Genomic DNA, 20,785 nt, shown 5'->3' on the forward strand with positions numbered 1-20,785 from the left:
TCAATAAAGCACAAATATACATTCTACTGGTATTCCTTACTTTCAGTCAAGATCCATCTGATATCAGCAATAATATCCCTGGTGCCACAGCCTCTTCTAAATACCTCTTGAACTTCTAGCATTCCCTATCTATGTACTGTTCCAGCAATTTTTTAATGATCTTCAGCAGTATTTTGCTTGCATGTGATATTTTTCGATAATTTATACATCCAGTTGGATCACCCTTCTTGGGAATGGGAACCAATATAGACCTCTTCCAATCCATTGGTCAGACAGCTGTCCTCCAGATTTCCTGGCATAGACTGGTGCATTCAAGGCTGTATCTGTTAATTGTAGCAAGTTGATTGATATCCCATCAATTTCAGGGGCCTTATTTTTTGTCAATGCCTTCAACGCAGCTTCAACTTCCTCTTTCATTACCATTGGCTCCTACTCATATGGTACTTCCTGAAGGTTTTCGGTGTCAACCAATTCTTTCTGGTACAGTTACTCTGTGTATTTCCTCAATCTTCTTTTGATACTTTCTGTGTCAATATATTGCCAAAACATCTTTCATTATTGCAACATGAAGCTTAAATTTGTTTTTCCAGTTCGTTCAGCTTGAGAAATACTGAGCAAATTCTTCCCTATTTATTCTCCAACTCCAGCTTTTTGTAATTAGGTACCTTTCCAAATTGTTGAAGAGTAATGAAGTCAGTTTGAGGACTAAGGAGCATCTAATTCAGGCCATAGTCTTTCTGATTTCTAGCTATGCACCCGAGACCAGGACAATGAATAAGGATAACAGAAAAAGAATTGATGCCTTGGAGCTGTGGTGTTGGAGAAGAGTACTGAACATCCCATGGATAGCCAAGTGAAAGAACAGATAAGTCTTGGAGATGGTGCAGCCAGAGGGTTCTTTGGAGGCAAGAATGATGATGCTTTACCTCACAAACTTTGGACATGTTGCTAGGAGGTACTATTCCTTGGAAAAGGATATGGTGTTGAAAAGAGTGGAGAGGTGGCGAAGGAAAAGGAAGACCCTCAACCAGGTGGATTGATAAGGTGACTGCTGCAATGGATTCGGCAGGTATGTCAGGAAGTGTGAGGATAGAACAGCACAGGACTGGGTTCATATCTTTTGTTCTGTGAGTTTCTATGTGTCGTACTCTACTTGGTGGCACCTATACAACAACAATTATGTGGATAAATCTCACAAGCATAAAGCTGAGATGAAACTGATGAGTAAAAAACAACTTATGTTATACTGCAGCAAACAACAAATGCTGATGAGATTATGGAGATATTGGAACATTCATTCATTCACCACTGGTGGGAATATAAAATGGTGCAACTACTATGGAATGCAGTATGGAGCTTTCTCAAAAAGTTGGAAATAGAAAAACCATTTGACCTAGCAATTCTACAATTAGGAATATACCCTAAAGAAACCAGAGCTGCCACCCAAACAGATATATGCACACCCATGTTTATTGCTGCATTATTCACAATAGCAAAGAAATGGAAACAACCCAAATGCCCATCAAGAAATAAATGGATAGGGATAATATGGCAATATTTTCACAATGAAATAATAGACAGCACTGAAAAGCATGGTACTCATAAAATATTACACAACTTGAATGAGCCTGCAGGGCATTATGCTGAGTGAAATATCTCAGTCACAGAAGGACAAATACTACACAACACCACTGTTCTAAAACAAGACTGACATGGGGGTTGGGGAAAACTAAGAAAAGAGCGGATTGGAACAGATGAAATAAAGAACTGTTTAAAAGGAATATATGATTAGGTATGACAGCAGTTCAGAATAAGAGGTGCATTGAAAAGAGAAGTAGGGGTGGTGGGAGGGAGATAATTGTGCAACAGTGAATGAATATTAAAAAAATTAACTGGGGGAGGGGAAAAGGAGAGATGGGGTAAAATGTGCAATAATGGATGAATGAAAATCTAACTTTTCTGTAAGCTTTTATGAAAATAATAATTTAAAATTTTTATTTAAGAAAACACACTGTTTATAAAATTAAAAATAGGAAAATAGATTAAAAATTTAAAATTTGTATTATAGTTTTCCTTCTATGTATTAGATATCTAATGTTGCTAGAGTAGAAATACCACAAATGTATGACTATAACAAATTGAAATTTATTCTCTCACAGTTCAGGAGACTAGAAGTCCAAATTTAGGGAACCAGTTCTAGGGGAAGGTTTTCTATCTGTTAGGAAGGTCATTATCTCTGTGGTCCTCATGTTATGTAAAGACAAGGAACACAGATCAGGGACCTGAGTCCAAGGAATATAATCTGTTTCTAAATTCTTTCTTTGGTTCCCCCCCCCCCCCGCCCCTTTGATCTCTTGTAAAATCAAGTATTGTAGGCCTCACATCAGGGAAATTTTGGTTAGGTCAGATTTGGAATATGTCAAGCTTAAGGGTGTTGCATTCCATTTAATCCTTTTACAACTGATTGTTTTATCAAAGCATGAGGGAATTTTTATATAATTGCTACATTACATTATTGCATACAAACAGAAATATAGTCCTGCTAAATAAACATGTTTTTATGATAGAGGGTAGTTAGTTCATGGAGAGAAGGACTGTGATCATCTTCTGTTTCTGATCATCTTCTGTTTCTTCAGCTGGATGATTATAGCACAAATGTAATCAATTGTGCAGAAGTTCAGAGCTATACACATATGATTTGTATAGTCTTTATGTACATTATATACTTCAATAAGAATGTATATATATTTGTTTAGATATTAACTATATTACTTAGACAAACAATAGAGAGCTTTAAAAGAGTTGAGCTTATAGCAATAAAGTTAATCAAAGGATTTGAAACTAAAGAACAAGCAAGATAAATGTGATTTACTTTAATAGGTTTAACCAAAAAAATATATAATAAAGGTCTTTTGTTCCTGAATATTCTTTAGATAAGTCTACTAATGATTATCCTTGTTTACTGAGAAAAAAATCAAAAGGAATTTGGCATTTTAAGCAATGACCCAATAATTTTATCCTCTTTGACCTGTAGAGCTTTCTCCTGTGAAATGTCCATATGGGCAGACCCAGTAGGTATCTGGTGTTAAGACCTAATATGACTACTATATGCCCCTGTCTCTGGCTCTAGCCCCAGACTGTCAGGTGTTAGATGAGAAATTACTTTAAGAGCAGATAAACAAACAGAAGGAGAGCCTTCAGAACAGATGGAAAGCTCTGCACAAAGAGAGAACCCTTAGAGAAATCAAGATCAGCATAAGGCAAGGCAGTATGTAACAGGCAAAACCTTAGCGGAATGGCTAACTAGTTTTGTTTCATGCCAAGTTCAGTAGACTAATATTGAGTACCCAGAGTATTAAACTAAGCAAGAGATGTAGGCCAGGCCCAAAATTCACAGCGAAAAAAAAAATCTTTGTGGATGAGCATGGCAGCTAAGAGTGGGCTGTCAAATAGGAACTGGAATGAATAGTATTTCTTTTCTGAGTATTGAATAAGAAAAGAGAGTACAAATAACAGCTTAAAGAGAAAATACACAGCAAGATTTCAGTATTTTCTATAATGTACCTATAAATATTTTATATTTTATTTCCCTATGGATATCTAAAACTTAAAATAATTTATTTTTTAGTAAAATTGTAAGGATTTTTAAGGTTTCTTTTGAGGGGCGTGGGGGAAGGGTGTATATGTGATAGAGTAGATTGGTTGTTTTAAATGGTTTTCCTTGCCATTGACTTATACTTTCACAATATGGCTAGGTAAGACTATTTAATAATATGAATAAAGTAACACCTTTAAGGTATTAAAATCAAGTATGCAGACAATAAATGGGTGAATTGGACAATTTTTTCTTCTTATTAGTCTTAAATTAAGCAGATTCAAAGATAGTAGAAGAAAATCTTAGCTCCATCAAGAAAGAAGAGGCAGAAAATGCAGAGCATAGTTTTGTGCCAGACATTCCTGTGCTAGATGGCAATGCAGACCAGAAGCCCTAGCACCAAAGGTGGTGGAAACCCAGAGATTTGTGTGAGATGAACTGGAATTGCTGCCTGTAGAGTCAGAGCCAGGGTCTCTGTCCAGGTTTATTGGAAGACAAAGTGAGAGATGACATAACTGGAAATACTAAACTATCTTTGTAACAAACACTGGCCCATAATCTAGAAGCTGCAAGATACAGGCCTTGCACACATTCCTGAGTAGTTGTCTTGGCTAAAAAATTATATCTTGACTATTTCTATAAAAATGAACAAGGCCAATGTGGGGAAGGTGGAAGTGGCTAAGTCTGACCCCTCCAAACTCCACAAAGGGGAACTGTCCTCATCAAAAACATCCACAGTATAAGACTGACCCTGAACCCTATAAGGTCAGACATGGCCACCAACTCTGCTGAACCTATAATACCTACTAATTACTGGGTCCGAAATTTTTTGCAAATGACTGCACAAATTCTATAGGATCGCTTTTTATTAATAATTCTGGGGTTTATTAGGAAATCAGGTTGGAGGAGGAAAAATTCACAGTGAAAAGAACAGGTCAGCAAGCCAGACTCACAGGAAGATACAATCTCTCCATTAATAAAGCATCTCAGAGAACAGCAAGCTGCAGTCCCTCAATTAATTTAAGCAGTTTCTCAGTTAACAGCAAAATACTGCTGGCACAGGAACCTCTGGCTCTGAAAGATACTCACTGCTTTCTCTGTTCCTCTTCTTTCTTGGTGTTCAGGTTCCCCTATCAAGGGCTCTGACCTCAGTTCCCATGTTACAGTTCTTGCTACAATTTAATGAACCCTCTTTCTAATATCGGTCTTGCAGCTTTGATGATGTTTTAAATGTTGATCAACTTCAAGCCACATATCAACTGTTGAGGAAGCTGGAGACCATGCCCCAAGAGTAGGCTAAAGGAATGGATAGAAAAGCTATTCTCATTATGAAACTTATGTTCTGATAAATTTAAAAACCTAGAGGAAATGGACAAACTCCTTGAAATTCATGTCCATCCAGATTGACAAAGACTGATGTAGAACTCTTGAATAGACCCATCACAAAAGAAGAAATTGAGCAGACCATAAAAATACTCTCCATCATGTTTATCGCGGCTTTGTTCACAATAACAAGGAGCTGGAAACAACCTAAGTGCCCATCAACAAACAAATGGATAGAGCAGTTGTGGTATAGTCACACAATGGAATACTATGCTGCATTGAAAAACAAGGAACACATGCAATATTATTCAAAATGGGTGACCCTGGAGGACATTATGCTGAGTAAAATATCTCAGTCACAAAAGGACAAACATGACATAGTGCCAGCGTTGTAGAATGGGACTGACATCAGGGTTAGGGTAAGACTGAGAAAAAACTGGATAAATTATGTATACCGCATTGAAGCAGAAGAGGGAGAGAACAGTTTAAAAGCGATATATGATAGGTTCTTAGGGTTATCACAATAGTCCAGAATGAAGGTGGCATAGTGCATTGTACTCGGGGCAGGGGGATTGTATACCAATGAAAGAATTTTTCTTTTATCTTTAAAGAGAAGAGCGAACTAGAGGGGAGGGGTGGGCAGGGAGAAAAGTGCAACAATATATGAATGGGAATTAAAAAAAAAGCTCTGTAAATGTTCATTAAAATTAATAAAATAAAATTTAAAAAAATACTCACCATCAAAAAAGTCCTGTACCAGATGGCTTCATGGCTGAATTCTACCAAACATTCACCAATTATACTTAAATTATTTAAAAAAAAAATAGAAAAAGAAGGAACACTCCCAGAGTCATTCTAGGAAGCAAGCATAACCCTAATACCAAAACCAGGCAGAGATATTAAAAAACCAATAATAATAAAACTAAAGACCAATATCTCTCATGAGTATAGATACAAAAATCTTCAACAAAATCCTGGTCAATAGAATCCAACAGCATATATATATTACACACACACACACACACACACACACACACACATAATATTCATCATGACCAAGTGGGATTCTTAACACATATTCAAGGATAGCTCAACAAAAGAAAATGAATCTACATGATCCTAGCAATCAATGTAGAAAAGGCATTTGACAAAATCCAACACCACTTGCTGATTAAAATAGCAAAATAGGAACAAAAGGGAATTTTCTCAAAATTGTGAAAAGTATACATGAAAAACCAAGGGCCAATATTATTCTCCATGGAGAAAGACTAAAAGCATTCTCCTTTTGAACAGGGACTAGGCAAAGATTTCCACTGTCATCACTCCTATTCAATATTGTATTGGAAGTACTTGCTAGGGCAATAGAGCAAAAGAAGGAAATAACAGACATCCAAATCAGCAAAGAGATGGTGAATGTGTCACTATTTGTCAATGATATGATAGTGTACACAGTAAACCAAAAACAACAACAAAAAACAAAACAAAACCCTGTTAGAGCTAGTGGAACAATTTAGTAGAGTGGCAGGATACAAGATCAATATACAAACGTCAGTGGGATTCCTCTACCGTAACAAAGAAAACATAGATAAAGAAAATAAGAAGGCAATACTATTTACAATAGCCAACCACAAATTGAGTTACTTAGGAATAAACCTAATGAGATTCACAAAGGTTGTTTATAAAGAAAAGTACAAACTGCTTTTGAGAGAAACAATAAAAGACCTAAATAAATGGGAAAATGTCCCCTGTTCATGGATAAGAAGACTCAATATAGTGAAAATGACAATTCTATAAAAAACTGCGCTGCAACCCTGAAACATGGTTCGAGTCCATCAGCATCTCCACCAGCAATCTCCTTCCATGTAATTAACTGCCTCTGAAAAGCCACTGGAGGGTCAGGTATGGGTTGGTTCCAATTCAACAGTACACAACAACAACTACAAGCAAATGAAATCTACATGTTTAATGCAATCACAATGTTGTTGTTGTTATGTGCCATCGAGTCGCTTGCAACTCATAGCAACCCTATGTACAAAATCACAATAGAGATACCAAATTTAAATAGAAAACGCAATTGGCAAGTTTATTTTGAGAAGAAAGAGACTTCGAATAAGCAAATCACTTTAGAAAACTAAGTATGAATTGGGAAGCATAGAACTCCCTGATATTGAAACTTATTACACAGCTGTAATAACCAAAGCAACATGGTACTAAAAACAAATCAAAATCCCCCAGCGTGGTACTGGTACAATGACAGGCACATAGACAAATGGAACAGAATAGAGAAACCAGAAGTAGACCCAGCTATCCATGGTCAATTGATATTCAACAAGGAAAGAAAACCTATCAAACAGCGAGATGGCAACCTCTTAAACAAATGGTGCTGGCAAAACTGGACTGCTACCTGCAGAAAGCTGAAGTAGTATCCACGCCTCTCACTATACATAAAATCAATTAAAAGTGGATCAGATACTTAGGGATGAAGCCCCAAACCATAAAGATCATAAGAGACAAAGAGGGACCAGCTTAAAAAGCCTAGTCTATGGTATAAAGAGGCTGAAAAATACAACCAGAAAGACACAACGAGGAGAGGATAAAATTGATGAATGAGACATAAAGATTAAATCCATGTATTCATTGAAAACTTTTTCCAACAGGGTGAAAAGAAAACCTATTGACTGGGTAAAAACATTTTGCAATACCATCTCAGACAAGGGTCTCATAACAAAAGTTTATAAAATACTACAGGGCCTCCAAAAGAAAAAGACTGATAACCCAATTACAAAATGGGCAAATACATGGAAAGATTTTTCACAGAGGAAGATATGCAGATGACCAACAGGAACATGAAGAAATACTGAAAAGCACTCGCAATTAGAGAGAGAAAGCAAATCAAAACCACAATGAGATACCATCTCACTTCAGTGGCAAAGTTTAACAGCACAGCAGGTAATAAATGTTGGAGAGGATGTGATGAGATAAGAACTCTAATACATTGTTGGTGGAATTGTAAAATGGTTCAACCTCTCTGGAGGGCAGTTGGCACTTTTTCAAACAGCTGAACTTAGAAGTTCCATATAACCCAGCTATTCCACTGGTTGGAATATACCCCGAGAGAATGAGAATTGTGGCACAAATGGAGACTTGTATACCAATGTTCATAGCAGCGTTAGTGTTATTCACCATTGAGAGAACATGGAAACAGCCCAAATGTCCAACCACAATTGAATGGGTTGAGAAATTATAGTACATTCACATGATGAAATACTATGAAGCAGGAACAATGATTTTATAAATTGCTACCTAACTTGCAGGGACTGGAGAGCATTATGCTAAGTGAAATAGATCAGTGCCATAAGTACAAATATTGTATAATACCATTATTGTGGAACTAGTATGATGATGCTAGGGGGCAGAGGAACAGAGGAGTGAGGATGCGCAGAGGTGGGGGTGGTTAATCATGGGGTCACATGGCTTGATGGGTAGAGGGAGGGGTGGATGCAGCAAATGGGAAAGATCCAGTGGGGAAAAGCAATATATATGAACTTTGTATATAAACCATTATAACAAAAACAGTGATTAAAAAAAAGAGATGCAAATCAAAACCACAATGAGATACAGTCTTACCCCAGTTGCAGTCACAAAGTCTTAGCAAGACAGCAAGCAGTAAATGTTGGAGAGGATGTGAATAGACAGGAACTCTCACACAGATGGGATTGTAGAGTGGAAGCCACTCTAGAAGTTAGTCTGGTGATTCCTCAAAAAACTGAACATAGAAATTCCATGACTCAGTTATTCCACTGCTAGGAATACACCCCAAGGAAATTAGAACTGAGATACAGACAGTGATTTGGACACCAATGTTTATAGTAGTGTTATTAACAATTGCAAGAATATGGGAATAACCCAAATGTCTAACCACAAGCTAGTGGATTGAGAAATTGTGGTACATTCACATGATGGAATACTACTACATAACTTAGGAGAGACTAGAGAGCATTATGTATGCTGAGGGACCAAATCAGTCTCATAAGGGTGAATACTGCATAAGATTGTTACTCTAGAAATACATAACTAGTAAAATTTATAGGCAGATCCAATGGGGGGAAGGGTGGAAACAAAGGAGTGATGATGGGCAAGTGGGAAACCATAGGGTCGCACAATTGGTGGATGGGGACTGGGGATGGTAAAGGAAATGAGAAAAATCCAGCAGGGATCTAGAAAGACAGGTGGGCATAGTTCAATGATGCTTAATTTTATGAAACATAATGAATGGGAATGATTATATGAAACAAAATGTGAATGAACTATAGTGTGAAACACAATGTATACAAACTTTGTAAGAAAACCAATATAAAATAAAAATTTTTAAAAGTAGAAAAATCATTCTCAAAAGTCTTAATACAGCAGTTTTCTGAAATGTAACATTCCAAAATAAATGCCATCTCTCTCTCTCTCTCTATCTCTATATATCATATATATATATCTGTATTTTATCTATAGCTATCTATATCTTTATTATAGCTATCTCTATATTCTTGGTCTCTATCACTTTTCTATGTATCTGTTAGTCTGTCTCTTATTGCCTTTGTGTCAGTTCCAACTCATAGGTGACCCCCTTTATTTTATAAGGCTGTAAATTATGGGAGGGGATTGCCCATTATTATCCCTAGAAGCTATCCCTAGATTCAAATCACCTGAGAGGCTAAGCTTTTGGTTTAGTAGCACAACTGCTACCAGATTATGCTACCAGAGATCCTTATAAATCCATAATCATAAGTATTGTCTATGGGTCCTGTTCTTTGTAGCCATTGCAAAAGATTAGTAACAAGAGCTCTAAGAGTGATGACTGTTGGAATTAATAGAAAGAGGTGCATGGATTATTAGTGCATAACTGACCTCATATGAATCAGTTTTGTGTTGTTGCTGTTATAGAAGAGGGCTCTCCCCTCTTGAGGAGTTAGTAGTGGAGGTTAGAAGCAGCTGCCCCATGCCTGCAGAGTTTTGTAAAAAACTTTGTTGATAAATTGTACATGAACCCCCAAAATATAAGGTAGATAACCACAGAGCATCTCTAGTTGAAAAGAAGAATGGATCCTGATCTCATTTCTTTTACTCTCATGGTGTGGCCCAGAAGCACCTCTCTACACCTTTACAGTTTAAAAACTACTGAACTATACATTCTATTTTTGTTTGTTTGTTTGTTTCTTTAAAGGAACTAAGAGGCCTTCAGGTTAAAGAATTCTCTCTGGATCACACAGCTAGTGCTTGAACATAACTATACCACCTAACATCAAGAAGTTCCTGTACTGAATCACCAGAATACAATATTTTTTAAAGTGAATTGATTTGTAAAGAGTGAAATTGTAATCTCATTTACTTAACTAAGGGACACATTTCAAGAAGAAAATTGTATGGAACCTATGGAGTTTATCTTTCAATAGGACTTTTCTAGCCCTTATTTGAAGTGGCTATGCAGGTGGACAGGACTATGAGAATGGGGCATGTTGGCCTATCTACATGGGGATTGGCCAATTTCACAAAGGGACTGGCCAGTCTGAACAATCTACAAGAGAATTGGCTTGCTTTGCCAATAAATTGAAGGGATCTAGCTGCAGAGATGGAATTTTCCCACACCAGGAAAAAAAAAATTCTTCCCCCACTTGAAGAGGAAGGTAACCTCTCATAACCCAGTGAAATGTAGGACACACTTTGGGATAGCAGCAGCAGCAGCAATGGCTAAACTGGAGAATTAATGTATGATGGGACTTTGAGTGGTAGGGACGAACCAACAGTGGCAGGACTGAGAACTGTGTTCGACAACTCAGAGAGGGAAACCAATATTTGCAGAACTGAGAACTTGGGAACACTGTGAGATTCAAGATTGAGGCGACTGCATGCACATTTTGGGAGCAATCTTGACTGTATCCTGTTATTAATTGGATTCATAACCTTTTGACTTGCCCAATATGGTTCTGTGTGGTCTGTGAGCTATCCCATTGGATTTTGGACCCAGCAAAGCAATAAGATTGGTGTTGAGATGAGTAGAAAGAGGCATGGGAGCATGGGGGACATGTCTGACTCATGAGAATTGGTTTTGTGTTATTGATGTTGTGGGCAGGAATAGTTTCCTCCTATGAGTTGGTAAAAGTCAGACATGGCCAACGCTCTCCACATGGCCCTTGCAGTTTTTTTTTTAAATTTAGGCCCTTGCACTTTTCACAGAACACAAGGAAAAGACACATGTTGACTAATTTCCTATGCAAGGATTCTCTTTTCAGCAAATAACAGTCATAGGGGCTAGAGCTTAGTAATTCGACATCTTTTTTGGGGAGGCTACAAAATTAAACTCATAATAGTTTTAACCACTAGCTATAAAATTCTTTAAAAAATCAACACTGACTCCACCACTGCTGGCAGATATTTAAAGATAAGCTCTGATGGTGTAGTGTAGTACCTGTCACCTTGCTAACTCAAGGGTCAGTGGTTCAAATTCACCAGTTATTCTGTGGGAGAAAGATAGACAATGTCTTCCCATAAATATTTACAACTTGGAAATGCAATGAAAGGTTTCTAGTAATTGGAACTGACAAAATGTCATTGAGTGATTTGGGTTTTTTTAATCATTATAAGGGAGACCGAAATCTTGAATATCTGGATTTGTGCTAAGGAGATAACACTGTAATTAGAACTAAGAAAGAAAAAGACCAGGTTTAATAATTTATCTTTAGCTACAAATGATAAAATAAATGGCCTGCTGGATCAGGAGTAGTACTGCTAACCTTAAAGGTGGGTGGCTTCAATCTGTCAGCTGCTCCAAGGGAGAGAGATGGCTACTCTTCTCCCATATGATTTACTTTTGTTAAGAGAAATTGTATATAAACCCTCAAATACAAAGTAGTTTTCCTCTGAAAACCTGCTGGAGGGTCAGCCATGGGTCAGTTTCAATCCAATGTCAATGAGTGAGTGAAAAAGGTGGCACAGTGGAGAAAGTGCTAGACTGCTGACCAAACATTGTTTGAACCTACCTACTAATCTTTTGACTGGAATATGAGCAATTTCTTCCTGTAAAGATGAATAACCTTGAAAAATCCATGAGGAATTTCTAATTTGCCCTGTATATTGTTGCTTTGAGTTAGAATCTATGCTGATAGGTCTCAGTCAAGAGGAAGGTTAACAGAAACTATGCCCTCCTCCCATTTTGTTAATTGGTTTGTATCAACAAACAAAGAACCGTGGGATTAGTTTTGCTCCTTTCAATTAATTATAACTGTTGTTGTCAAGACTTGGTATTAACACATCATACTAGGTCTATTTACCCTAAGTGGGTACAAATGATGACACAGACAATGTGGAGACTTCTTTTGAGCTGTCATAAACCAAACCAGTTGTCAGAGAATGGATTAAGCTCAAAGCGGTCTTCTAGGCCAAAGCAGAACTACCTTATAGAAATTCCATGGCTGTAAGCTTTGCAGTTTGACATTGTGAGATAGTTTCCACATTCAGTTGGATCACCTTTCTTAGGAATAGAAGCGACTTATGGACCTCTACCAATCCATTGACAAGACAAATTTCCTGGCGTATATGGCTCAGTGCATCCAGGGCTGCATCTGTTAGTTTAAACACGTTAATCAGTTTCTCGTCAATTCCTGGGGCCTTATTATTTTTTTTTTCAATGCCTTTAGTGGAACTTCAGCTTCTTCCTTAATTACTATTGGCTCTTGCTCATATGGTACTTTCTGAAATTTTTTGCTATCAGTCAATTTTTTGGTACTGTGACTCTATGTCACTCTATGTTTCCTGGATCATTCAACATATTGCCTATAACAATTTTAAATATTGCCATTCAAGGCTTAAATTTGTTTTTCAATTTTCTCAGCTTGAGAAATTCAGAATAGCTTATCCCCTTTTTATTCTCCAGTTCCAGCTTTCTGAACATTATAATACTTTATCTTCCCTAGCTACCCTTTGACATCTTCTGTTCCGCTCTTTTACTTCAACATCTTTTTCCTTTACATTGGCTTCTTGATGCACTAGTGCAATTTTCAGAGTCTCTTCTGATATCCATTTGGGCTTTTTCTTTCTCCTCTGCCTTTTTAATGACATTTTGCTCTCTTCATCTATGATATCCTTGATGGCTTAAAAAACTCAACTGGTCCTTGATTATTGGTGTTCACTGTTTCAAACCTACCCTTAAGATGATTTTGATGATTTCAGCTGGAATAGACTCAAGACCCTATTTTAGTTTTCTTGATCTTATTCTAATTTTCTTCAGCCTCAATTTGAACTTGCACATAAGTAATTGATGATCTGTCCCACAGTCCACCCCGGCCTTGTTTTGACTGGTGGTATTGAGCTTCTCCAATGATTTCTCCCACAGATGTAGTCAATCTGATTCCTATGCTGTCATCAGGTGAGGTCCATGCGTAAAGTCACCATTTGTGTTGGGTTTTTTTTTTAAATAAATCATTGAAAATTTTATTTCAGTACTCATTTCTGCCACCAAGTCCATACTTTCAAAATGCCATTCCTTCTTCATGGCTTCAAACTTTTGCATTCCAGTCACCAGTTATTATCAATGTATCTTGATTGCATGTTTGGCCAATTTCAGACTACAAGATTTGGTAAACATTTTCCATTTCTTCCTCTTTTGCTTTAGATGTAGGAGTGTATAATTGAATAACAGTTATATTAATAGGTCTTCTTTGTATGCATGTGGATAATATCTTATTACTCATAATCCTGTACTTCAGGAAAGAACTTAAAATTGACTTTTTGACACCATACTTCTGTTTTTAATTCCCAGCATAGTATACCAAGGAATTATCTGATACAAATGGCCAAAGCTAATTCATCTCATCTCACAATGCCTAGAATGTTGATGTTCATGTGTTTCATTTTTCACAACTTCTAGTATTTACAACATTCATGTTTAGTACACTGCATGCTCCAATTATTAAAGGATATTTGCCACTATTTTTTTTTCTCATTTCAATTGACTTCCAATCTGGAGTCTACCTCTAATACTATTAACTATCTATGTTTCTTTTACTGTTGATAGGTTTCAGTAGCCAGTTATTTTAAAAGTGCATAGCTTGCTTTTTAGTCTGTATTAATCTTCTTGTTGCTGATTATTGCCGACAAGCTGAGCACGACTCGTAGCGACCCTATGAATAAAAGGCCTGAAGTGTTTCTATAATTATCATTCTTTCTCCAAGTTCATAGAGTTTTCAAGGCATAACTCTGAGAAGAATGGGAATTCCTGAACACTTGATTGTGGTTATACAAAACCTATACTTGGACCAGAAGGCAGTCATCAGAACAGAACAAGGAGGCACTACCTGGTTCAAAATCAAGAAGGGTGTATGTCAGGGATGTGTCCTATCTACATTCAATCTATATGCAGAAGAGATCATCCAGGAAGCTGGACTCTATGAGGAGGAGTGTGGCATCAGGATTGGAGGAAGACTCATCAACGCTTTACATTATGCAGATAACACAACCTTGTTTGCTGAAACTGAGGCAGACCTGAAGTGCTTGCTGCAAAAGGTAAAAGATTGCAGCCTTCAATATGTATTGAAGCTCAACATCAAGAAAGAAAAAGATTCTCACTACTAGGCCAATTGGCAGCATCATGGTAGACAGTGAAGAGATTGAGATTGTTGATAGTTTCAATTTTCTTGGCTTCACTATCAACAGTCTTGGTATCACCAGCCAGAAAATCAAAAGACAAATTGCATTGGGAAAGTCTGCTGTCAGGGACATCTCCAGAGTACTAAATGCAACAATGCTAGTTTGGAGACTAAAATTTACCTGATCCAGGCCATAGTCTTTGCAATTACTTGCTATGCATCAGAAAGAGGAAAATGACTAGGGATGGTAGAGAATTGATGACTTTGGGCTGTGGTGCTTAAGAAAAGTATTGAATACTTTTGAATTAGTCCCTAGTCGGTGGTGGTTATTCATTGCCATCAAGTCAGTCTTTCACTCATGGCAACTCTAAACACAAGGAGCAAAATACTACCCTGTCTAGTACTACCCCTTGATTTATTGTGGAACTATCCTTTGGATCAGTTACAGATTGGGCCGTTGTGATCAAAAAAGTTCACTGGACTAGCCAGGAGAACAAACAGGTTCGGCCTAAGAAGGTAAAACCAGGCCGCTCCTTGAAAGTAAGAATTCTGAAGCTCCATCTGACATACTTTGGGCATGTTGCAAGGAAGGACCAGTCGTTGGAGAAGGACGCCATACTTGGGAAGATGGGGAGACCCTCGATGAGATGGATTGATTCAGTGACTGGGGTAATGGGGGTAGGTGAGTCAGAGACAATAAGATTGGCACAGGATAGAGCAGGATTCAGAGCTGTGGTACATAGATTCACTATGAGTCATAAGCAACGTGAAGGCACATAACAACAACAAGCCAAATTGCATAGAAAGAAAGTCCTTGGGATGTACTAAGTGAACTTTGTGGGTAACAATGGTGCAATCTGTAATTGATCAGGAGAATGGTTCCACAACAAATCATGGGTTGGTATGATACAAGGCAATATTTTGTCCTCTTGTATTTAGAGTTGCCATGAGAGAAAGACTGACTTGATGGCAATGAATAACCACCAACGAATAGGGAATAATTCTGACGATATTGTCAGATAGCTAGGCCTTACTTTATGCTAATTCCAATTTTTTATTTGTTTAAAATAGATTATTTCAAATTTGCAGTACAATGATATAGTACATCTAATACTTAAGTTTATTGCACTTACAACTTATCTACGTGAAGGAGTTAATTTTAAGCCACAGTAATAACCAAGTGATTTTAATCACCATGAACTCCTTTTTTTGTTGTTGTTAAATTAGATTTATTTGCCTCCAACCCTAGGGATTGATCTAAAAACAGAAAGTCTGAAAGTATTAAATGTTCATAAATTCTTTGACAACAAAGTATATAAAAACTCTTGAACTTTAAATATGCAAGTTTTTCAGGTTTACCTTGGATTTTAAGTTCAGGTACTGAAAACCTCAGGCCACCACATCAAGGGGAATGAAGTGAACCTTTCACTTGATGATAAGACTACAGAAAACCACCACATAAGCTACTCTAACCTCATTACGCAGGTGCATTGCTCTCTCTTTGAATAAATCTTCCTCATATACGGAGGTCTGTTCATCCATTCTTGCTAATGTTATATATAGAAACCACATTTGATTAGGATTGTATATAGTGTTTAAGGGAATATGCTTTGATCAGATTTTTTTTGAGGAGATCTATGTTCAATGATATTTAGGATTAATCATTTCTTGACTAAAGTTAGATATAAATATTATACTGACAAGTTGATTAAACACATATGCATCCATGATGTGTTCAACTCTAAAGTGATTTTTTTCACTTTTTTGTATTCATTGTTGCACATTTTCTCTCCACGCCCTCCTCCAGCCTACCCCACAATGCACCCGTTAGTCCACATTGTTGTCATACATATAATGCCTAATCATATATTCTTTTAGAACAATTTCCCCCTTATTTGTTCTAATACAGTGTTCATTATCCACTCTTTACCCATTCTCTCGTCAACCACCCCCCGTCTATCCTATTTTATAATAGCAGTGTTATGCAGTATTTGTTCTTTTTGTGACTGAAATATTTCGCTTAGCACAATGTTCTCCAGACTTTCTCATCTTGCATAATATTTTACTTGTTCATTATTTTTAAGTGCTGCATAATATTCCATTTAATATCATAATAATATTCTATCTATTCATTTGTTGCTTCCATCTTCTTTGCTATTGCGAATAATGAAGAAAAAAACTTGGGTGTGCATACATCTGTTTGAATAATGATTCTGATTTCTTTAGAAACCCAATTCCCAATTGTGGAATTACTGGGTCAGATGTTATTTCTATTTCCAACTTTTTAAGAAGGTGCCAGACTGCCTTCCATAGTGGTTGTACTTTCCCAACAGTGAATAAGAGTTCCAATCTCTCCACAACCTCACCAGCATTTGTTGTTTGCGCTAATATGAATTTTAAATAAATAGAAACACCAAACAGTTATTAAACCAGTATAAGAAACTCCAAGTTACTATTTTTAAACCAGATACTTTCTGAAACTGCAAATGAATTTTTTCCCCAGTCTTTTTTTTTTATTTGGCATATATTTGCAGTTACATACACATTCATTCTTCATTACCACTCAAGGCTGTTGTCTTTATTATTAAAAATCTTCATAAGTGTTTCTTTTACTTTTGAAAGAGAGGAGTGAACTGGGCGGGGGAGGGATGGGCGGGGAGAGAAGTGCAGCAATGAATTAATGGAAATCCAAAATCTCTGTAAATGCTCATTAAAATTATTAAAAAAATTTAATCCATGTCAGGTTATACCATCATCTATTAACTCTTTCTCTACATTCAGGTTGGTTTTCATTTTTGTGACTGTAGATGACACTATAATAAATAGTCTTGTCCTTTCACTTGACCGCTTTTGATCTATTGAACAGGATAGTATTTTCATAAGGTCCAGACCTTCCATGCAGTCTCTCTGAGCCTGTGACAAGTTGCTCCTGGCTTTCTTTTTTCCATTAGTGAGGCTCTTGACTTTGTTTCCTTCTTATATCTTCAGTACAATTCTACCATATTAATGCTTTAGCCCATTAACACTCATTGCAAAGATCCTGTGCCTGCACTATGCTTTTTCAGCTGGGTCTGCCATGCAGGCTGTCAGCGTGGGATCTGGGGCCAGGATCTTTGTGCAAATGAATTTTTAAAACAATAGAAGAAAATTTCATTTTAATGTATGCACTAGAATAAAAATTAAACGAGCATTGACATCATGCTCTGAAATCTAGTTTTCACATTTAAAATACTTAAAACTAAACTTGCTCTATTAGTACAACTTTAAACTCTTTTTTAAAAATTCATTTGCAAAAAAAGGAGTTTAAAGTTGTACTAATAGAGCAAGTTTAGTTTTAAGTATTTTAAATGTGAAAACTAGATTTCAGAGCATGATGTCAATGCTCGTTTAATTTTTATTCTAGTGCATACATTAAAATCAAATTTTCTTCTATTGTTTCTCTGATGATGATGAAGGATTGATATGACAGCCAAACAACAGAAGCCACTAGGGGAAGTTAGAGATGTGAAACTAGAGTTTTGGGAAATAATTTTTAGGTGACAACACAGTTTGTGTTAAAATTTAGTTGCATGTTAAATGTAACTTTAGTAAAAAATACTGTAATTTGCAAAATAATTTATATAAGCTTTAAGTGGATTATGTCAGAGTAAAAATAGAAATTATGCAGCATTTATATAATAATAGGAATTTGCAGGTACATTTAAAAAATGTTCATGTGTCATGTTTAAAATAACTTTAAAAGTTGGAAGCTCATATGTATATGTATATGTATATGTATATGTATATGTATATGTATATGTATATGTATATACATATAAATACATTACCTTATTTTTAAATGTTGTTGTTATGTACTGTTGAGTTGACTATGACTTATAGGGATCTTATGTGCAATAACCCTGAACCCTGCCTTATCCTGAGCTAATTTCACTGTTTCCTACATTACCCCAGTTATTGAGTCAATCCATCTCTCGTAGGCTCTTCCTCTTTTGCTATGTGCCTCCACCCTTCCAAGAATGATAGCCTTCTCCAAGGACTGGTTCCCTCTTGGCAATATGCCTAGAATACGTGAGACAGAGTTTCAAAATTCTTGCCTTCAAAGAGCAGCTTAGTTTTACCCTCTCTAGGACATAATTATTTGTTCTCTTAGCAGTCCATGGTATGTTCAATACTCTTCTCCAGCAGCATAATTCAAAAGCATTGATTCTCTTTCTATCATCCTTAGTCATTGTCCTCCTCTCTGATGCATAGCATGTAGTTGTGAAAATCATAGCTTGGATCAGGTGCACCTAAGACTGTACACTGACATCATTGCTCTTTAATACTTTGGAAAAGTCTCTGACAGCAGATTTTCCCAATGCAATTGAATCTATCCTGCTTGAATTTAAAGACCATCTCAGGAACAGGTTTGAGGTCTTGAACACTAATGAATGAAGATCAGATAAGCTATGCTGTTGTTGTTATGTGCCATCGAGTAGCTTGCGACTCATAGCGACCCTATGTACAACAGCTCTAAACTCTGCTCTGTCCTGTGCCAATCACACTGTCTCCAATACACCCATCCCGATTACCCGTCACTGAATCAATCCATCTCATAGAGGGCCTTCACCTCCTGCGCTGTTCCTCCACCCTCCCAAGCATGATGTCCCTCTCCAAGGACTGGTCCCTTCTTACAACATGTCCAAAGTATGTTAGACAGAGCCTCAGAATCCTTGCCTCCAAGGAGTTGCCCGGTTTAACCCTTTCCAGGATGAATCTGTTTGTTTTCCTAGCAGTCCATGGTACCCTCAATACTCTTCTCCAGGAGGATATAAAAAATATCTGAAGAGACTGAATATTGTACTAGAGCTCTGAAGAGCCAAAGCAAAGGGAAGAAATTAAGACAGTAAGGAGCTGGATAGAAGATTACAAAGGTCAACATAGGAAGACAAAGCAAAGTATTATGATGAAATGTACAAGGAGCTGGAGTCAGAAAATAAATTTAAAAAAAAAAGATGAATTCACTCAGGATTTCTTAAGCTGAAAGAACTGAAGAACAAATTCAAGCATTGAGTTCCAATACTTAAGAATGCTGTGGGCAGACTGAATAACCCAGGAAACATCAAAAGAAGATGGAAGAAGTTCACAGAGTCACTGTACCAAAAAGATTTGGCTGACACAGAAGAATTTCATGAAATTACATATGACCAAGAGGCAATGGTGATGAAGGAGGAAGTTCAGACTGCTCTGAAACAAAACAAAACAAAAACAAAAAAAAAAAAACAAAACAAGGCCTCAGGAATTGATAGCAGACCAATTGGCATATTTCAAGAAACAGATGCTTCCCTGGATGGACATACTTACCAGGTTATGCCAAGAAATCTGGAGGACAACTACTTGACAACTCACTGGAAGAGATCCAAATGTATTCCTATTCCAAGAAAAGGTGAACCCACAGAGTGTGGAAATTATCAAACAATATGACTAATATCACATGCAAGCAAATTTCTGCTGAGATTATAAAAAAATGGCTGGAACATCAACAGAGAACTACCAGAAGTGCAACCTGGGTATAGAAGAGGCCACAGCATTAGGGAAATCATAGCCAATGACAGATGGATCTTTGCTGAAAGCAAAGAATAACAGAGGAATGTCTAACTGTGTTTCATTGACTAGGCAAAGGCATTTGACTGTGTGGGTTACAACAAATTTTGGCTAACCTTGAGCAGAATAGGAATCCCAGAACACTTGATTGTGCTCATGCAAAATCTGTACTTGGACCAGGACATAGTCATCAGAACATAGTAAGGAAACACTTCATGGTTCACAATCAGGAAGGGTTTATGCCAGGGATGCGTTCTGTCTCCATACCTTTTCAATCTATATGCAGAACAGATCATCTTGTGCGTGATTTTAAAACAATCAAATTTTGGACCAAAGAGCTCTATTGATTAAAATCAATTGTTGTTAAAATCAATTTTAGATGGGTATTATTTGCATTCTACCCAAAGAAAGAGTGAACTGGCTCTTCTTCCTCATTTGCCTTCTCTTTTTCACAGGAGGGTGCAATGTTTGCTTTTGTGGTAGCATCAAGAGCTAACCACAGAAACCAGAATCTCATGGAAACTGGGAGTTGGGGCCAGAATGAGTGACTGGTTGCCCTCTGTCAGTCAGAATTCCCAGCTCACCTGGTATTGGAGGAAGACTCCTCAACAACCTATGTTATGCTATGTTTGCTGAAACTGAAGAAGACCCA

This window comes from Elephantulus edwardii, unplaced genomic scaffold (genome assembly GCF_000299155.1).
Source record: "Elephantulus edwardii isolate Elephantulus edwardi_28Jun2011 unplaced genomic scaffold, EleEdw1.0 scaffold00128, whole genome shotgun sequence".
In the NCBI taxonomy this organism is placed as follows: domain Eukaryota; kingdom Metazoa; phylum Chordata; class Mammalia; order Macroscelidea; family Macroscelididae; genus Elephantulus; species Elephantulus edwardii.